The following is an 8,379-nucleotide window of genomic DNA, read 5'->3' as shown; positions in this document are numbered from 1 at the left end:
ACAAAAAGGAGACATCTTACTTTGACTGTTTTATTTTGTGCAACTGGACAGAAATGGGATCACTTGTTAGCACAGAGCAGAAGTAACACAAAATTGGCAAAAGCGGCTATCGCCAAGGTTACAGCTCAGTCAATGCCAGAAAAATGTAGTGGCAACAAAGCAAAAAGAGCCCCTTTCTGAGAATCTGATGCACCATTTAAAATATTTTTTCACTGGACAGGCTGTAAAGAGACAAACTCACAATTTTGTGCTAAAAATAATAATGGTAAGACACGACTTTTAGTTACAACAGATTGTGTCAAAATGACTAAAGCTTGAGATTAAAACCGTGGATGAGAAAGCAGCTACCGTTAAAATAGTCTCAGTACAAGACAGAGGTCTGTTCTAAAAGTGACCCTGTCGACTGCATCCTTACATACTCCTCTGTTTTATCTAATTCAGGTCTAGTTGATGTTCTGCAATCATGTGATCTCTGCTAATTTTGTGATAGCAACTTTTTTCTTCTGAGTGCTGCTTCTTCTGCAGGTCAAGTGTCTTTGGAAGTTTTTATATATCCCACTGTGCTCAGTCACAAAATGCATTCAGGCTGCAGAGTGCCATACAGCAGCACTGCAGCTGCGGCTCATTCAGGACGAGTGTCAGGCGAGTTAAACACTCATCTTATATCAAACTGAATATTTAATCAACCTGTCAACTCACTGAAGTGACGATTTGCAAATCCCCATTCTTTCCCCGCTCTAATACCAACCCCTGGACCCCTTTCATCCTCCTCTGATGGGATTTTGAAGCATTTTGAAACTTTTGTTCCCTCTCCTTACTTCAAGAAGCTGAAACAACATCAAAAGATGGCTCGTTCCTGATGAGTCTGTCCTCTTACGGTTCCTGCTGAGTTTTAATCCTCTTGAAACATAATGCTGCAGTTTGTGTGCCACTGACATAAAACAAGACAGTCAGCTTAAAGCAGGCGATTGGGTTCAGTGTTTTTGGTTCCAGCTGATGGTAATTGAAAATATCAGGATAAATCTTGCATAGACACGTGTACATTTACAGAAATAACTATCATACAGCAGTCTACTACTTCCTCCTTTTTACTGTTGGGGTCTATGAAAAATAACTCATGGTTTGCAACTGCAGATTCCTTATTTATTGCATCTAGTGACATTTCCAGCACTCCTGCTCTTCCTCAGTCAATGAAACACCAAACAGCACCATCTCAAATCAACTGTGTTTTTGGTCACATGACTGTTCACAGGTGGGTTAAGATGATGCTCAGTTCTGCAGCGTGCAAAATGTGCAAAAATGTATTTTTCATTGTCCCTTTTTTTTTCTTAGGATGAGAAGGATTTACAGGGATTTCTTTTTTCCCTCCAGGGTTGCGGTTTGAGAACATTTCATCTTATTCAGCTCGAACCTTACCTTTTGGTGAGGGTCCAGCTCTGGTACAGGGCACACAGTTCTCCCTTCCAAAAACGCAAAATCAATTGCAAGCTAATGCCCAAATGGGACATGATACAACAAGAACTCAATCTTTGGTCAACTTTATGGTGGGGTGTGGTTAGCAGTGCTGCTGCAGAGGAGGAGTGGAGCAGTGGGTTCAGGGCGAGGTGGTAGGGAAGGCTGGCTTGGCACAGTCGGTGAACATCTTCTAATCATGCCTTCCCTATTTCAGTAGCGACCGGAGAGGAGAGCTGCTGCTGGTGGAGTATGGGAGTCAAGGCAGCAAACACTGAAAAGTGCATTCAAAGTGTGTGTGTAAAAAGTGACAAAATAAAAGCCATACAAAGAGCCACAGAGTCGTGTCGGGTCCTGTTTACAAACGTATTCAAAGCTCACTTGGAGTCAGGCTGTACAGAGTGCGACTCAGAGTGCACCAACAAGCAGGCTTTCTTCTCATTAGCTGGCTCGATTAAAATGAAAAATTTGAGATAATTTGTATCACGACAGCAGTTATCTACGTTCTTTGTTAACCCAGACTTTCTGCCTGGATTCATATTCTCATGACAGTCGCCGCCTACATTGGTGTGAGATATCAGTAACAGTTGATAACGAGCTACAATGAACAAAAGAATCTAAGGATAAAAAGCAAAGCAGCTGTGGAAAAGAAGGCATAAATAAAAGATGCAGAAAGTCATCACTTTTTAATAGAAACGTGACCTTAAACACGTGGTTCTTCCAAGCTCATTAAAAGTCTTGGAGACAAACCAGGAGACTTGCTCTGTATTGCTTTACTTGGTTGATGGATTCTGATGATAATCTCACCTGAGTAAGAGCTTAAGGTCTACACTGGTGATGTGTCCTTACTACTGACAGGCAGCCAATAATATAATTACAAGACCAAACATAGCTCAGTGGACCAGCCTCAGCCAGCCCACTTGTTTGAAATACATTTGTGGTGGCGTGTGGCCCCTGGCTCAGCTGCAGGGGAGGAGTGGTGCAGTGAGCTCAAGGGGCCGGTGCCGGGAGCGAGGTGAGGCCACAGGTGGTGGCGATTGGACTGATGACAGTCTCAGTTTCTTTCATAGCGAAGGAAGAGATGAGCGGGGAAGAAGGAGACTGAGACCTGAGCTGAGACGAGACTGTGGCTGTATCCTAATTCAGGGTCTGCAGCCTTAAAGGTCCACAATGCCGGCGTACTCAAAGACAGCTAAGGCCGGAAGTGCGAGGCTTGTGAAATGGGATGGTCTAACCTCCGTCGCGCTGCTCAGGTTGCCTAGCAACCATGATACTAACCGCTGGAAATTTTTCATACAGCTTTGTTTGACAGAAATGAAGGAGAAAATCTTTTGTTCATTTGTTTGTTTGGTTTTGTATGAGCTTTGTGTGATTTGATAAGTATCTGAGGCTGAGACCACAGGACTGTACAACATGATTGTTGGGCTTCATTTCTGTACTGAACAGTCATTTTAAGATTAGCTAGTCTTGTTCATGAGACTGAAGTCATCTCACTTTGGTAATGTAAATATAATGTGGCCAATATTAAAGTTATTACAGCAGTGAACTTGAACTCTGTGTCAAATACTGAGCATCAGTAAAGATTAAAGTTGCAGTTATTTATATGTCCTGTCACTTTATATTTTCACTCAAAGACGAGTATCTGTGACAGTGTGTATACAGATGTATTATATATAACAGACAAATATTGTTTGTTTAATATGTTGGCATTACATTACATTGGGCTCATTGCTTAAATATATGTATAAAAAGAAAATGTACGAGCTGTGATAACTGTGTCTGATAGAATGAAGAGTAGACTGATATATGAAATATTCCTTTATTGGGTGAGAAAATCAGACCATGTCATAACTGCTGTAAGTCACACAGAATAGATATCAGAGCCTTAAACAGGCTGACGTCTGCTAAATGGGTCAAACTGGGCAGAAAGTCTACAAACACATAACATCCTTGTAGAATATGATGTAACACTATAGATCAACTTAGCTCAGAATATATAAAGCATATAAACAGTTACAGCAATATGATGCAACAAACACAGCAGTGCTACTGATCCAAAATACTCAAAGCTTCATAGAACTGAAACCAACATTTATTTTTAGCTCCATTCTGCTGCTGATACACACTTTAGGTTTCTGAACATTAAACTTGTTGCTGCCTTTCATAGTGCGTAACTTGAAGGCCCTGAGTACTCTGAGTACTTTCTCCCACACTGGAAACACTGGAATGATAAAATAATTTGAACATTACCTAATAAGACTGATTCAGCACAGACAGTTATGTTAAACTTTCCTAGCAGTCCTTCACAAACAGGGAACAGTCTGTCTATTCTCTCCATCTGTCAGCTGCTGCTGGCTCTTCCTCCTCCTCTTCCTCACACACTGCTGAGTTTGTCCTGGTGGATCATCAGGGGTGCAAAGCCTCACAGATGATGTGCAGCAGTGGGTCCCTCAGTCTGTCCTCACTCTGGCCTGTATTTGTATAGCGCTTTACTAGTCCCTAAGGACCCCAAAGCGCTTCACATATCCAGTCATCCACCCATTCACGCACACATTCACACACAATATTATTATTATTATATAATGCACATATTAAAAAAAATATAGAATAATGTCATTCATTATTATCAGGAAGTCCTAAAAACTTTTGTTACAGCATATAGTTAGGATTGGATCAGGTGACCCTGAGTCCTCCCTTAGTTACGCTGCAGTAGGTCTAGGCTGCTGGGGAAGTGTTTCTTGTTTACTTTCCTTTTTTCCACTCAGTATGTGTTTGTACACCACTCTGCATTTGATCATTAATTGTTATTAAACTCTGGTTCTGCCGGAGGTCTCGTTGGATTGTTGGGGTTTTCTCTGTAATCTTGTGGGATCTTTAGCTTACAATATAACGCGCCTTGAAGCAACTGTTGTTGTGATTTGATGCTGTATAGAGAAAATCAGATTGATTTGAAAGCTGACCTCCTGATATTTACATCAGCGATCGTGGCTCAAGAGTTGGCTTGGACAGTCTCGGTCGTTGTGTCCTTGGGCAAGACACTTCACCCGTTGCCTACTGGTGGTGGTCAGAGGGCCCGGTGGCGCCAGTGTCCGGCAGCTTCGCCTCTGTCAGTGCGCCCCAGGGTGGCTGTGGCTACAATGTAGCTGCCATCACCAGTGTGTGAATGTGTGTGTGCATGGGTGGATGACTGGATATGTAAAGTGCTTTGGAGTCCTTAGGGACTAGTAAAGCGCTATATAAATACAGGCCATTTACCATTTACCATTCAATCATGAAACTGATCAATGATCAGCTGATCGGCTTTTCTCTCTTGTTTGTTGATCGCCCACTTTGCACCAGAAAGAGGAAACCAGCAGATGTCGCGCTAAACAACAGCAGCACATTTAAGCGTGATCAGCTGTTGTTAGAATTTATTTCATATTAATTTCAATTATCAGCTGATGTTTGCTGGAGCCACAGCTGTAAAGCTGCTGGTCATGATGTCGGTTTGGATATGTGGTGAGAGGGAAACATGAAGATGAAACCAGGAAATGTCCTTACTGAACCATCAGAGCTGAACAGGTGATGGAGAATAATGGATTGCATTTATATAGCTCTTTTCGGGACCCTTCAAAGTGCTTTACAATTCCACTATTCACTCTCACATTCACACACTGGTGGAGGCAGCTACAGTTGTAGCCACAGCTGCCCTGGGGCAGACTGACAGAGGCAAGGCTGCCATATCGCGCCATCGGCCCCTCTGGCCATCACCAGTAGGCGGTAGGTGAAGTGTCTTGCCCAAGAACACAACGACCGAGACTGTCCGAGCCGGGGCTCGAAGCGGCAACCTTCCAATTACAAGACGAACACCCAACTCTTGAGCCATGAAACAGGTTTACCTTTTAGGTGACATGAATTGTCACGGCTCAACGGCACGAGGGAACAGGGATGGACACAGGCGCAGAAACCAACCCGGAAGCGAGGTGACAGAAAACAAATGATTTATTTCCGCCCACAGGTAAACAAAGGTGAAACACAAAGCGACGCCACCACACTAGTGGCGCGTAGGATTCGTCGGTGATAATGAGGGCGACCTAGACACCTCTAGGAGACGGCTGAACAGCGGGGACAGCGGGGAGGTAGAAACAGGACTAGGTAGGGGCCGGGGGCACTGGAACAAGAGGAGATCACGATCAGAGGGATCCAGCAGACAACCAATAATCCTCCGCAGTTGAATTGAATTGCCTTACTTGGTTTCAGATGGAGGGGACAGGTGGAGCGGAAAACCCGGAAGCGGTCGAGGCGTGGGGAGGCAGGCAGGTGAGCGGTGGGCCGGCAGGCCACGTTGTGTAAGCAGCTGGCGGCCCAGGTCCAGGAGGACGGGAGCGAGGGGAACAAGATCTCCACTCCGGGTGCTATCGCTGAGGACAAGAAAAGACAGGTCAGTCATCACACGGCGTTAAGACAAGGTTTAGGATGCTCCACTGAACTAACGTGGGAATAGTTTTACTCAGGCGATGAGTGGTTGAGAGCGCAGGTCTGATATACCGCTGGCACGATTGCTCACAGGTGGTCAGCCAGGGAGGGGCAACCGGACTCCGCCTAAAGGAGGAGGAGCCGCTGTCTGAGACCTGCAGGTGCCCAACCAGACCATGACATGAATGAGTTGAAGGGAAGTTATGAACTGTTTCTGAGAGACAAATAACACCAGGATCCTTTTCTAAGTAGCTGACAGCTGGTAACTGTGCAGGGGCGGGTCTAGCAAAGTGTTGCCAGGGGGGCAGGTAGGGCATTAACAGGGAGAGGGGGGCACAAAGAAATACTTTTCTTTCTTATTCTCATTTAAAATGTCTCACTTTTATTAAATAATTATCTGAATCTTACAACCAAAGTTTTTATCTGATGTAAAATGCATAGAAATCATACATATACCAACAAGACTGTACATCACTGTCACAACAGCGTTTGCTTTCATTCAAAGGCTTTATGGCTTTAATGCCTGGTGGGCCGGTCTCTAGTCAAAATGCCCATTTTTTTGTCCCAGTCCAGCCCTGGGCACGACACGCAGTGAATCAATCTGAGAGGTGCATTAAAAAATAAATGGCCGGGCCAGCGATGCACATCGCAAATCAGCTCGCATAGACACATTAGTTGTGCCGCTTCTTAATGACGATATCTTAGCTAACAACCCCAACTACCAGATTCAACTTGTAATTGGCTAAAAATAACTTTGAGCGATGAAATTTCCACATTCCAACACTTCAAATGCTTCAGCATCTGTCCGCTCAGCGCAGCATCAGCACCACGGAAACACACGGATACATCCGTAGACTGAGACAGAATTCACAATGTGTTTTCAGGTGTTTGGACCAATGTTTTCTTTTCTGATCAAACCAGAAAGCTTCAATGAGCAGCTGGTTTGTCTCACATTAACTGGCTGAGTTAATGCCAGTTAATGTGACATCGAAATGCAGCTGATTGAACTGAAAAGCTCGACTCTGTGGGGGTCAAAGTTTGCAGAACTACAGACGCAGCTGGAATCCACAGCTGTGCGTGTTCATGGAGCTGCATGTTCACCTGCTGGACATCACTACCTGACAAGTTTAACTGTCTTCAGAACATTGCAGAGGCCTTATTGACAGTATTTGGCTCTACATGTCTGTGTGAGCAGGTTTTCTCTCACACGAGTCCTCAGGCAGCCTCTGAATGCTGGACACTCTGAGACCTGTGTCTCTGAGTGGGAGACCAGAGATCACATTAACATGTGTGTCTCTGTATTAACAAACATGCCATATTGGCTCATTTTATTTTTCTTATCATTGTTGTGAGGAGACCATAAATAGCATTTGCATTTTCTGTTGTACAGTTCATTTGCTGTTATGGATAAAGTCTTTTTTGTTGTTTCAAAATAGCTGATAACTATTCGCTGACAGCTGCCAACATCTGCGAACAAATATAATTCTATAAAGTTGTTCTATATAATGTGTAACTGTTAATATAGAGCATTATTAAATTTATTGCTAAAGCAATCATATGGCACACTGACTGCTGAGCAAATTTTAGATGCACTCGTCATCAGAAAGGTTGCCGACCCCTGTTCTAAATAAACCTTTATCCATACCCATGCTTTCAAACATCTTAATAAGAAAAATATTTTTTTTCTTTAATTTGTCCAGTAAAGAAACCTCAGTCTATTAACAAGCAAGACAACCACAATTATTTCACACCCAACATTTACCTGAGCAAACATGCAGAGATTACAGTAAAACACCTTTTCACCCTGGACATCATGCTGATATGTTGCAGCTAAGTATAGGTTTTGGATCACACATAACCAACAACATATACCTGCCGTGGTTGTGAATTGGAGACTATGACAGGTTGTGACCAAATTTGTGAACATGATTGAACTTGCACACAAAATAAGCAAACTAACCCATGCAACTTCATGATCCTGACCGGGTCAACTCTGCAATTCAGTTCTTTGTCCAAGAATGCAAAAGACAGTTCTGTAAACTACATCATTTGTCTTTATTTCTCCATTGTAGCACAGCTGACAACAATTCCCCGTTCTATGAAATTACTGGTAAAAGCAGGGTCCACAGGTCAGGTTACCAGCCATGACCTCACGCCCTGTAAAAACATATTTAGGCATTAAAAAATGAATTTATCAGGTCCAAAGCTTTGCAGAAAATATCCTTAATGCATGAAGCGTGAGGAGGCTGCATTTTGCATTGTCCATATGACGGCACTGCTTACATTTTAGTTTGAAAGCAGAGCAGTTGCCTACATTGTGCTTTCTGTTGTTTAGCACTGCTCTTAAAAAAAAATCCAGCAAAATAAAAAATTTCTCCTTGTACTGTAATAATATACATTTTAAACACCTGCATTTTAATTCTTACTGGCTACATTTTTAATATTGAGAAACTATAAATGCCTTCTAAAAAT

General features: G+C 43.1%; 1 long non-coding RNA gene across 1 annotated transcript; it reads right to left on the bottom strand.

The window, feature by feature from the left end:
• Positions 1-5,415: 5,415 nt before the first annotated feature.
• LOC309687860 lies at positions 5,416-5,761 on the bottom strand. Its single transcript, XR_014270883.1, has 2 exons — positions 5,682-5,761; positions 5,416-5,602 (listed from the first exon to the last, which is right to left on the bottom strand). It is a non-coding gene; the product is annotated as an uncharacterized lncRNA (long non-coding RNA).
• Between the last annotated feature and the right edge of the window lie 2,618 nt (positions 5,762-8,379).

This window comes from Aulonocara stuartgranti (genome assembly GCF_965226115.1).
Source record: "Aulonocara stuartgranti genome assembly, chromosome: 14".
NCBI classification, from domain to species: Eukaryota; Metazoa; Chordata; class Actinopteri; order Cichliformes; family Cichlidae; genus Aulonocara; species Aulonocara stuartgranti.
The sequence above is the reverse complement of the archived record's forward strand: the minus strand, read 5'-3'. Positions and strand labels throughout refer to the sequence as shown.